Below are 9,154 nucleotides of genomic sequence, written 5' to 3'. Positions count from 1 at the left end.
TGTAGCACGTGTCCAGTATGTGAGTGGTGTATGTGCAGAATATATCCAAAGTGTGAGTGGAGTGTATGTAGCACACGTGTCCAGTATGTGAGTGGTGTATGTGCAGAATATATCCTATGTGTGAGTGGAGTGTATTTAGCACATGTGTCCAGTATGTGAGTGGTGTATGTGGAGAATATATCCTAAGTGTGAGTGGAGTGTATGTAGCACATGTCCAGTGTATGAGTAGTGTATGTGCAGCATGTATCCTATGTGTGAGTGGAGTGTATGTAGCACATGTGTCCAGTATGTGAGTGGTGTATGTGCAGAATATATCCAAAGTGTCAGTGGAGTGTATGTAGCACACGTGTCCAGTATGTGAGTGGTGTATGTGCAGCATGTATCCTAAGGATGAGTGGAGTGTATGTAGCAAATGTGTCCAGTATGTGAGTGGTGTATGTGCAGAATATATCCTAAATGTGAGTGGAGTGTATGTAGCACATGTCCAGTGTGTGAGTAGTGTATGTGCAGCATGTATCCTATGTGTGAGTGGAGAGTATGTAGCACATGTGTCCAGTATGTGAGTGGTGTATGTGCAGAATATATCCTAAGTGTGAGTGGAGTGTATGTAGCACATGTGTCCAGTATGTGAGTGGTGTATGAGCAGCATGTATCCTAAGGGTGAGTGGAGCGTATGTAGCACACGTGTCCAGTATGTGAGTAGCGTATGTGCAGCATGTATCCTATGTGTGAGTGGAGTGTATGTAGCACATGTGTCCAGTATGTGAGTGGTGTATGAGCAGCATGTATCCTAAGGGTGAGTGGAGCATATGTAGCACACGTGTCCAGTATGTGAGTAGCGTATGTGCAGAATATATCCTATGTGTGAGTGGAGTGTATGTAGCACATGTGTCCAGTATGTGAGTGGTGTATGTGCAGAATATATCCTAAGTGTGAGTGGAGTGTATGTAGCACACGTGTCCAGTATGTGAGTGGCGTATGTGCAGCATGTATCCTAAGGATGAGTGGAGTGTATGTAGCACATGTGTCCAGTATGTGAGTGGTGTATGTGCAGCATGTATCCTATGGGTGAGTGGAGTGTGTGTAGCACATGTGTCCATAATTTGAGTGGTGTATGTGGAGAATATATCCTAAGTGTGAGTGGAGTGTATGTAGCACATGTCCAGTGTGGGAGTAGTGTATGTGCAGCATGTATCCTATGGGTGAGTGGAGTGTGTGTAGCACATGTGTCCAGTATGTGAGTGGTGTATGTGGAGAATATATCCTAAGTGTGAGTGGAGTGTATGTAGCACATGTCCAGTGTGTGAGTAGTGTATGTGCAGCATGTATCCTATGTGTTAGTGGAGTGTATGTAGCACATGTGTCCAGTATGTGAGTGGTGTATGTGCAGCATGTATCCTAAGGATGAGTGGAGTGTATGTAGCACATGTGTCCAGTATGTGAGTGGTGTATGTGCAGAATATATCCTAAGTGTGAGTGGAGTGTATGTAGCACATGTCCAGTGTGTGAGTGGTGTATGTGCAGCATGTATTTGATGGGTGAGTGGAGCGTATGTAGTACACGTGTCCAGTATGTGAGTGGTGTATGTGCAGAATATATCCTAAGTGTGAGTGGAGAGTATGTAGCACATGTGTCCAGTATGTGAGTGGTGTATGTGCAGTATATATCCTAAGTGTGAGTGGAGTGTATGTAGCACATGTCCAGTGTGTGAGTGACACATGTTCAGCATATGAGCATCATGTGTTTATCATACTAGATTGACCAGATGTTCACTACGTCAACACAAAAGTTTTGGAAAAAAGGAACTTCCGGAGCCGGAAAATGCAGGTTGTAGGCGGGAGGCAGGCATGACAGGGTTAACGGGGAGCGAAGGGGTTAAGTAAAGCAGAGCTCTGGGTAAGAGAAGGAGGGGGTTAGTGGGGGAAAAGAAAAGAGCGGCAAGAAAGAGGAAGGGGAGGAGTTATAATTCAAAGAATAGCAGTTGGAGCTGAGACGTGGAAGTGTCCCCCCCGCCCGCCCTGGAAAAGAGGGGTTGGTGGGGGGGTGCGAATTGTCATGGCAGCAGGGGGGTGGAGGGGTCCCGTGGAGTCAGCAAAGTGGGGGTAGGAGGGGGTAGCAGGGAGCTGGATAGCTTCCTTTCCCCTCTGTAAATGGTTGGTTAGGACTGACGCCTCTGGGAGTCGCAGGGCGGTGCCTTGCAGTGGTTGTGGGAGTGGTTAGCCAGGTTATGGCTAGCCGTCCTCGGGGTCCGAATGAGGCGACCTGAGGCGAGGTGGTGAGTGGCGGGCCCCTGTGTCTGTCAACTTGCGGCGGGGGCACTGGTAGGGAAATAGTGTTGCCCGAGTCCATAATGCGACGGGTGACAGGCACAACTATTTCCCGGTTCTTCTGGTGAGGCGACAGTCAGGTGGTAGGGCTCCACGGGATCCCTTCCCAGGTTATCTGCGGTTAAAATGGTTATTTATGTTTATGTTTTGTGTTAAATAAATGTGGCTGCTGTGGCCATAAATTAATCCAATATTGGCGTTGCGTTGTTTTTTAAGTTATTGTGGTAAGGTGAGAGGTGGGGGTAGGTCACAGTCGCCAGCCACTCCGTAATACCCTAGTCATGGTTGTAAATGTTTTAAGAATTGATTATTTTAGTTGGCAAGGATATGTTTTAACTACTATCTTGTTTTGTAAAAAAGTCTACCCATTTTAATTATTCTAAGCTCTATGTGTGGATCCATTTTGTGTTTCCATAGTAATACAGTAGAGTATTTTTGCATTGTTTAGCAATTGTGCCTAGTTTTTTGGTTAACATCAGTATGTAGCGCTGTTTAGCTGTGGGGAGCCATAATATAATAACCAGCCTTAGGGGTTTAGTCAGAGTCATTTTGCACAGGTGATGCAGGTAACCTAGCAACCAGTTAGGTAGTCTTTATTCAGTTGCACAGGATAGAGAAAATGCATAGACACTCAGATGATGCAGGTAGCCTAGCAACCAAATAGGTTGTGATTGGCTGCAGCCAGACTGGTCAGGTGACTGAGGCAATAGGTAGGGGGACACAAAAGGTTGCAAAAGGGAGAAGAAAGGGAAGATGAAAGGAGAGAAGCGGAGAAGCAGAGGAGGAGAGTTAGCTGTGACAGTGAGTAGAGGGGAGTCCGCTGTCACAGGGAGAGTGAGCTGTCGCAGTGAGGAGATGCTGAGATGCAGAGAACAGGAGAGATAAAGAGAGGGAGATAAAGAGATGCTGATATAAAGAGAAATGGAGAAAAGAAATTCAGAGTAAGCTCCCAGTATATAAACGTGTTATACACAAGTATCTTCATTGTTGCACATTGTATATAATTCACTGGTAACTCGCTGGAGATATCATTTGTTACTCACTGTGTGTTGAAGAGTACTAGCTCCTCTCCCTGTCTGACTTAATAATAACACCGTGTTTACTACAAGTTAAGCAGAATATCTGGCTCCGTGTGTTATTCAGCACCTCACAACTACAAATCATGCCCAAGGGCCCTGGCGTCTCGAACAAAAAAACCAAAAAAAAGATAAACAATCGTAATTAGCCACTAATTAGCCCACCATAAGTGATCAAGTACCTCCAACAGGTCATGCTTCTAGCATCTCTTCAGTATTGCTCAGGTGATGCAATTATTTTCAATGCCTTTCAAAATGGTCACAGGTGTTCTCCCAAACCATAACCTGTAGGGGCCATTTAGGACTGAGGTTGAGAAACATCAGTATAAGTGTCATTGACACCTCTACAGGCAATTTAGACTTAATAAAAGCCTCACTCATATTTCTATGCATGAAACTGAATGCAGCAGGGGTGTAACTACCGTCGTAGCAGTCATAGCCATAGGCCTATGTCTCAGTTGAGGCCTGAGTTCCAGGCTCACCGGAGAATGGGGTTACTAGGTGGGAGAAGACTATAAAAAAACAAACTATATACTGGTCTCTTTCACTCCCTCTGATGCTCCTCTCTGGTCCTTCCTCCTTCTGGTTAGTGTGATCACATGCTAAATGACACGTGATCGCTGCGGCTAATCCCTGAACTCCGTGTCTGAGGCCACAGTGGTCCTGTGTCTTGACCAGGCTACCCAAAGGGAACGAAGGATTGTTGCACCAGTGTGAGTGAAAGAGGTGAGTATATTGTTTTTTTACAGTGTTAGGGCTTTTACCCACTAGCGTTTTTTTAACACTGCGATATTGCAGCGTTTTTTTAATGCAACTGTCAATAGCACTTTATTATGTTAAAATTGCATCGCACAAACTTGCGATTTTTGTGCAATGCTATTTTAACATTAGAAAGTCCTATTGAAAAAATCACAGCGATATCGCAGCGTTAAAAAACGCTAGTGGGTAGAAGCTCTTAAAGGGGAATTTATACTAATTGGGCATAAGAAGGCATTATTACTGATGGGGCCGGAAAAGCGTCATTATTACTGTGTGGAGGCAGTACAGGGGGCATTATTACTGTGTGGAGGCAGTACAGGGGGCATTATTACTGTGTGGAGGCAGTACAGGGGGCATTATTACTGTGTGGAGGCAGTACAGGGGGCATTATTACTGTGTGGAGGCAGTACAGGGGGCATTATTACTGTGTGCATTTTTCTAATGCAGATTACTTAGTGAAAGTTGCTATCTGATTGGTGGCAATGCCCAACTAACTATGGCAACTGCTTCTCTATGCATTTGTATAAATGCCACAGTCACCTATGTGATTTCTATTCAATAGAATGTGCAATGTTACACCCTATTCTGTATGTAAATTTTTTTATTTTTACAAGAATACATTGTTAGAAGTTGCAGAAATAGGAAGTCTTTAACACTACATATGCTTATGTGTTGCTGATTTGAATTGTTGCAAATTTTCTACTTCCCCTTGGCTAGAAGTACGACTCAGAAATGTTGGAAGGAGTATTTTTACTCTTCTGGAAAATATGAAGGGTGACCTGTGATATATCTGGTGTCCAGCAGTGCATTACTCACCAATCCAGGCCCCAGCAAGGTTTGCTGTGCTTTAAGGCTCTTTCACACAGGCAATAGCGATATTGGCGCTACAAAATTGTGATATTGCAGCTTTGTAGACGCGATTTTGTAGCGTCATTGATGCTTTTTCTTGTGAAAAATCTCGCATTGCGTCGCTGTCACCCGCAATCCTCTCGCATGATAAAATCGTGCAATTTTATCCTGGAAGGTTTAAAGGAGTTTCTAATGTTAAAAATGTATTGCATAGCATGAAAATCGCAAGTGCGTGCTATGCGATGCGAGAAACAAGGAGGCTCCATAGGGAAACATAGGCTACAAAACATTGCAAATAGCAGCTGTATTGAGTATGTCACTTTTTTTTAGCAACATAGCATCAGACAAAACATAGCTAATGCAAAGGAACCCACTGGAAAGCATGGGTTTCAGGCCGGTTTCACGCAAAATAGCACGATTTTCTTGCAATGGGACATTGCTACAAATTGCATGTCTGTGAAGTCCATGCTTTCCAATGGGTTCTTTCATATGAGCGATGTTTTCTAGCCTGCTACATTGAGAGATTTCTTTTAGAGTCTGTTCCTATAGTGGATTTTACCGCAGATCCGCAACAAATTTCACCCTTTCAATTGAAGGAGCGAGGTCTGCTGAAGATGAGAGTCAAAATCCATGTCATAATCTGCACCAATGCCTATGACCCTTTATTTTTTGTGGCTTTGGTGTGGATTTTCCACTGCAGAAAATCAGCACTAATTCCACTATATGTAAATATACCCTCAGGGACCTTTCACGCAAGATGGAATTGGTCCGCAGGAAACAGCACGGATGCAGATTTGGTCAACTAGTGTGGATTTTGCTGCCCCATAGGGATAATATTGGGATGCAGAAATGTCTGTGCAGATTTATTCAATCTCATGTAAAAGGACCCTCAGGGACCTTTCATACGTGACGGAATAGGCCCCATGACGCACCGCAAGCTGCAGTAAATTCCGTAACAAAACACAGACTACCTGCGGATTTTGATGCGGAATTGACAATGGCTTAAAACCTGCCTGGAATTCTGCATCAAAATCCGCAGTAAGACCTGGATTTGGCTGAGCTCTGCAGTGTAATTCTGTCTCGTCTGAAAGGTCTCTTAGGCTAATTCTACACGGGCGATTGCGATTTTGCCATGAATAAATCATGGCAAAAATCACATCTTTATTCACTGCGATTTGTGAGAATAATCTCGCACAGCATTGCTGCAGCCCACGATAAAATTGTGCGATTTTTAATCCCAAAAGTCGATAGGACTTGGAGATGTTAAAATCGCATCGCATTGCAACGCGTGTGTGTAGTGTTGTAATGCGATAAAAAATACACTTACATGCGAATACATGGAAGATTTTAAAAAAATAAATAAAAAATCGCAGATAGGGCAAGCCAAGATTTTTTTATCTTCTCAACATCACATCAGTGAAAACATTGCAGATGGGAAGGAAACCATTGTAAATTAATGGTTTCATGTTCTGCTTTTTTACTATCGCAGCAGGCGAAAATCACGTGATTTTCTTGTCCGTGTGGAGCCAGCCTTAGACAGTTTCATACATTCGTTCCATTCTGTACTGTTAGGGCTTCTGCAGACAAGCGTAGGTGTAGATATGCTCATGATAGCATGATGTATATGCACTGTGAAGGGACCGTTATCGGGGGCTATCACGCACGTCTCTACACATTCTACTGTACTTTTCTGTGTGTGTGTATATATATATATATATACAGGAAATTATATTGTACTGTATTCCAATAATTCTATTTGCTCAGTCGTGTCCGTCTCTTGGATACTCTGTAGGCCAGTCCTCTCCATGCTTCTCTATTCTCTATGGAAGCTTTCAGTTTCCTGATGTCCATTCCCATGTCCTTCTTGATGGTGTCTGGCCAACATGTCTTTTGTCTTCCCTGTTTCCTTTCACCGCTGACCATTCCAAGTAGCATCTCTTTTTCCAGCAAATTCGCCCCCATCACTTGTTCAAAGTCTGTCTCTGTCTGGTGATCTTGCCTTCCAGGGACACCTCTGGGTTGATACAGTCCAGGCAGAGGCGTAACTATAGAGGATGCAGGGGATGCGGTTGCACCCAGGCCCAAGAGCCTTAGGGGGCCCATAAGGCCTCTCTTCTCTATATAGGGAGCCCAGGACTATGATTAAAGCATTATAGTTGGGGGTCCTGTTACAGGTTTTGCATTGGGACCCAGAAGCTTCAAGTTACGCCTCTGGGTCCAGGACACCTTTGTTGGTGACCCTAGCTATTCCGGGGGAATGGTAGAAGTTTTCTCCAACATCACAGCTCAAAAGCTTCAATTTTTCCTCTGTCTGCTATCTTCAATGTCCACGTCTCATAGTCACATGACTGAATGAAAGTGAGAAAAAAAGGCCTTATGCTGGCAAGAATTTAGCACAGTTTAACAATAAGTGAAATTCTGAGAAGAGGACTTATTATTGGGGGGGGGGGGGTCTTTCCTTGAGGCCCCCCTAGTAGTTTCAAAATCAGAAGGAGATTTTCTTAAGTCCACAAGCTTGGATCATAGATTTATTCATTCAGATGACTCAAGTAATGAATACAGTAAGGCCCAATGACCATGGACGGATTTCCTTTGGCGGAATCCCCTCGGAGGACCCTTGCGGAAGATCTGCAATTCAAGCCCCCATGGGGAAGCATGGGCGTCCGCAACTGAATTAAAGCATGCAGATTTGATTTACGGATCTTTTGGTCCAGAAAACGAATCATAGCGTGCTCTATTTCAGCTGCACGGACGGCTTTGGACCACGGATTCTGCAGGAAAGCGGGAGTTAAAAAAAAAAAACTATACTGTGCATGTGCAACAGCCGTCACTTCCGCACACATCTACAGTACAGAAAAAAAGACTCGAACAGGTATGTGCGGTCGCTGGCCACAGCAGGGTCAGATTCCGCAGTGGGCTGCCACATGCAGAATCCGATCCGCCCGTGGAAATGAGGCCTTAACGTAGCAACGCGTTTCGGGGCTGCATAAGGCCTCTTTATAAAGCATCAGGTGAGTCCTCATTTTAACCCTCATCATTTGATACAAATTTTCATTCGGAGCGCTGTCCCTTTAACATCTGTTTTTAGTCATATGACTGTGATCAACCTTCATTTGATGGTGACTGAGACATTCTTGCACTCTCCTATTTGGTCCATGCTCACCATGGTCATATGCCCAAGGGCTAATCGACGCTCTATCTCACCTCTCGAGCTCCAACTATGATTGATGAGGGACCCAAGAAATACGAAACTATTGGCCAATTGGATTTCCCTGCTGTTGACCTTTATTTGGACTACCTTTTTGGCAGGGGTCATGGTCATTGTCTTCTTGAGGTTCGGGTTAAGTCTCATCTTCTCACTTTCTTTCTTTAGCTTCAGGATCAGCGTCTTTAGATGCTTCACTGTCTCTGCTGCCAGGGTGGTATCGTCTGTGTATCTTTGATTACTGATGATTCTTCCACCTATCCAACCCCTTTAAAATGCTAAAACACTGTAATAATCAAGAGTGCTCACCAGGTGGAGCCACATGCTCCGTACTGAGCCTATACAGCAGAAACTAGGAAGAAACAAAGTCTGCGTGTAATAAATATTCTCTATAAATGTAATGTAATCGACCTAAAGACAAATAATTAAAACCAATTTTTCCTATGAAAAAAATCAAAACCCCAGTAAACAATGCTGGATGAGTGTCTCATTTAACCCCTTAGTGACTAATCTGTTAGCGCCGTAATGAGCAACTCATTTTTCAGTTTTTTTCATCATCGCAGTCTAGGAGCCATAACTTTTTAATTCTTCCATTGACATAGCCATACGAGGGCCTGTTTTTGTGGGACAAGTTGCATTTTTCAATGTTATCATTTTATTATTTTTTTTAGGGGGGATTGAGGAAAAAAAGAAATTCTGCTATTTGTTTTTTGAATTTCCTTTTTACAGTATTTTTTTTTAAAGATTGGCTTTTGTGTTGCGGCATTCCAAGAGCCGTAGCACTTGTATTTTCCATTAGCAGGGTCTATGGGACTTGTTTTTTGCAGGATAAACTGGTCTTCATTTATCCAAGTTTTGGGAACATATAACATTTTGATTGTTTTTTATTCCATTTTTCATTAGGGACAAGATTAACAAAATCTGCAATTCTGGCGTGT

This window comes from Eleutherodactylus coqui, chromosome 5, assembly GCF_035609145.1.
Source record: "Eleutherodactylus coqui strain aEleCoq1 chromosome 5, aEleCoq1.hap1, whole genome shotgun sequence".
Lineage (NCBI taxonomy): Eukaryota > Metazoa > Chordata > Amphibia > Anura > Eleutherodactylidae > Eleutherodactylus > Eleutherodactylus coqui.
The sequence above is the reverse complement of the archived record's forward strand: the minus strand, read 5'-3'. Positions refer to the sequence as shown.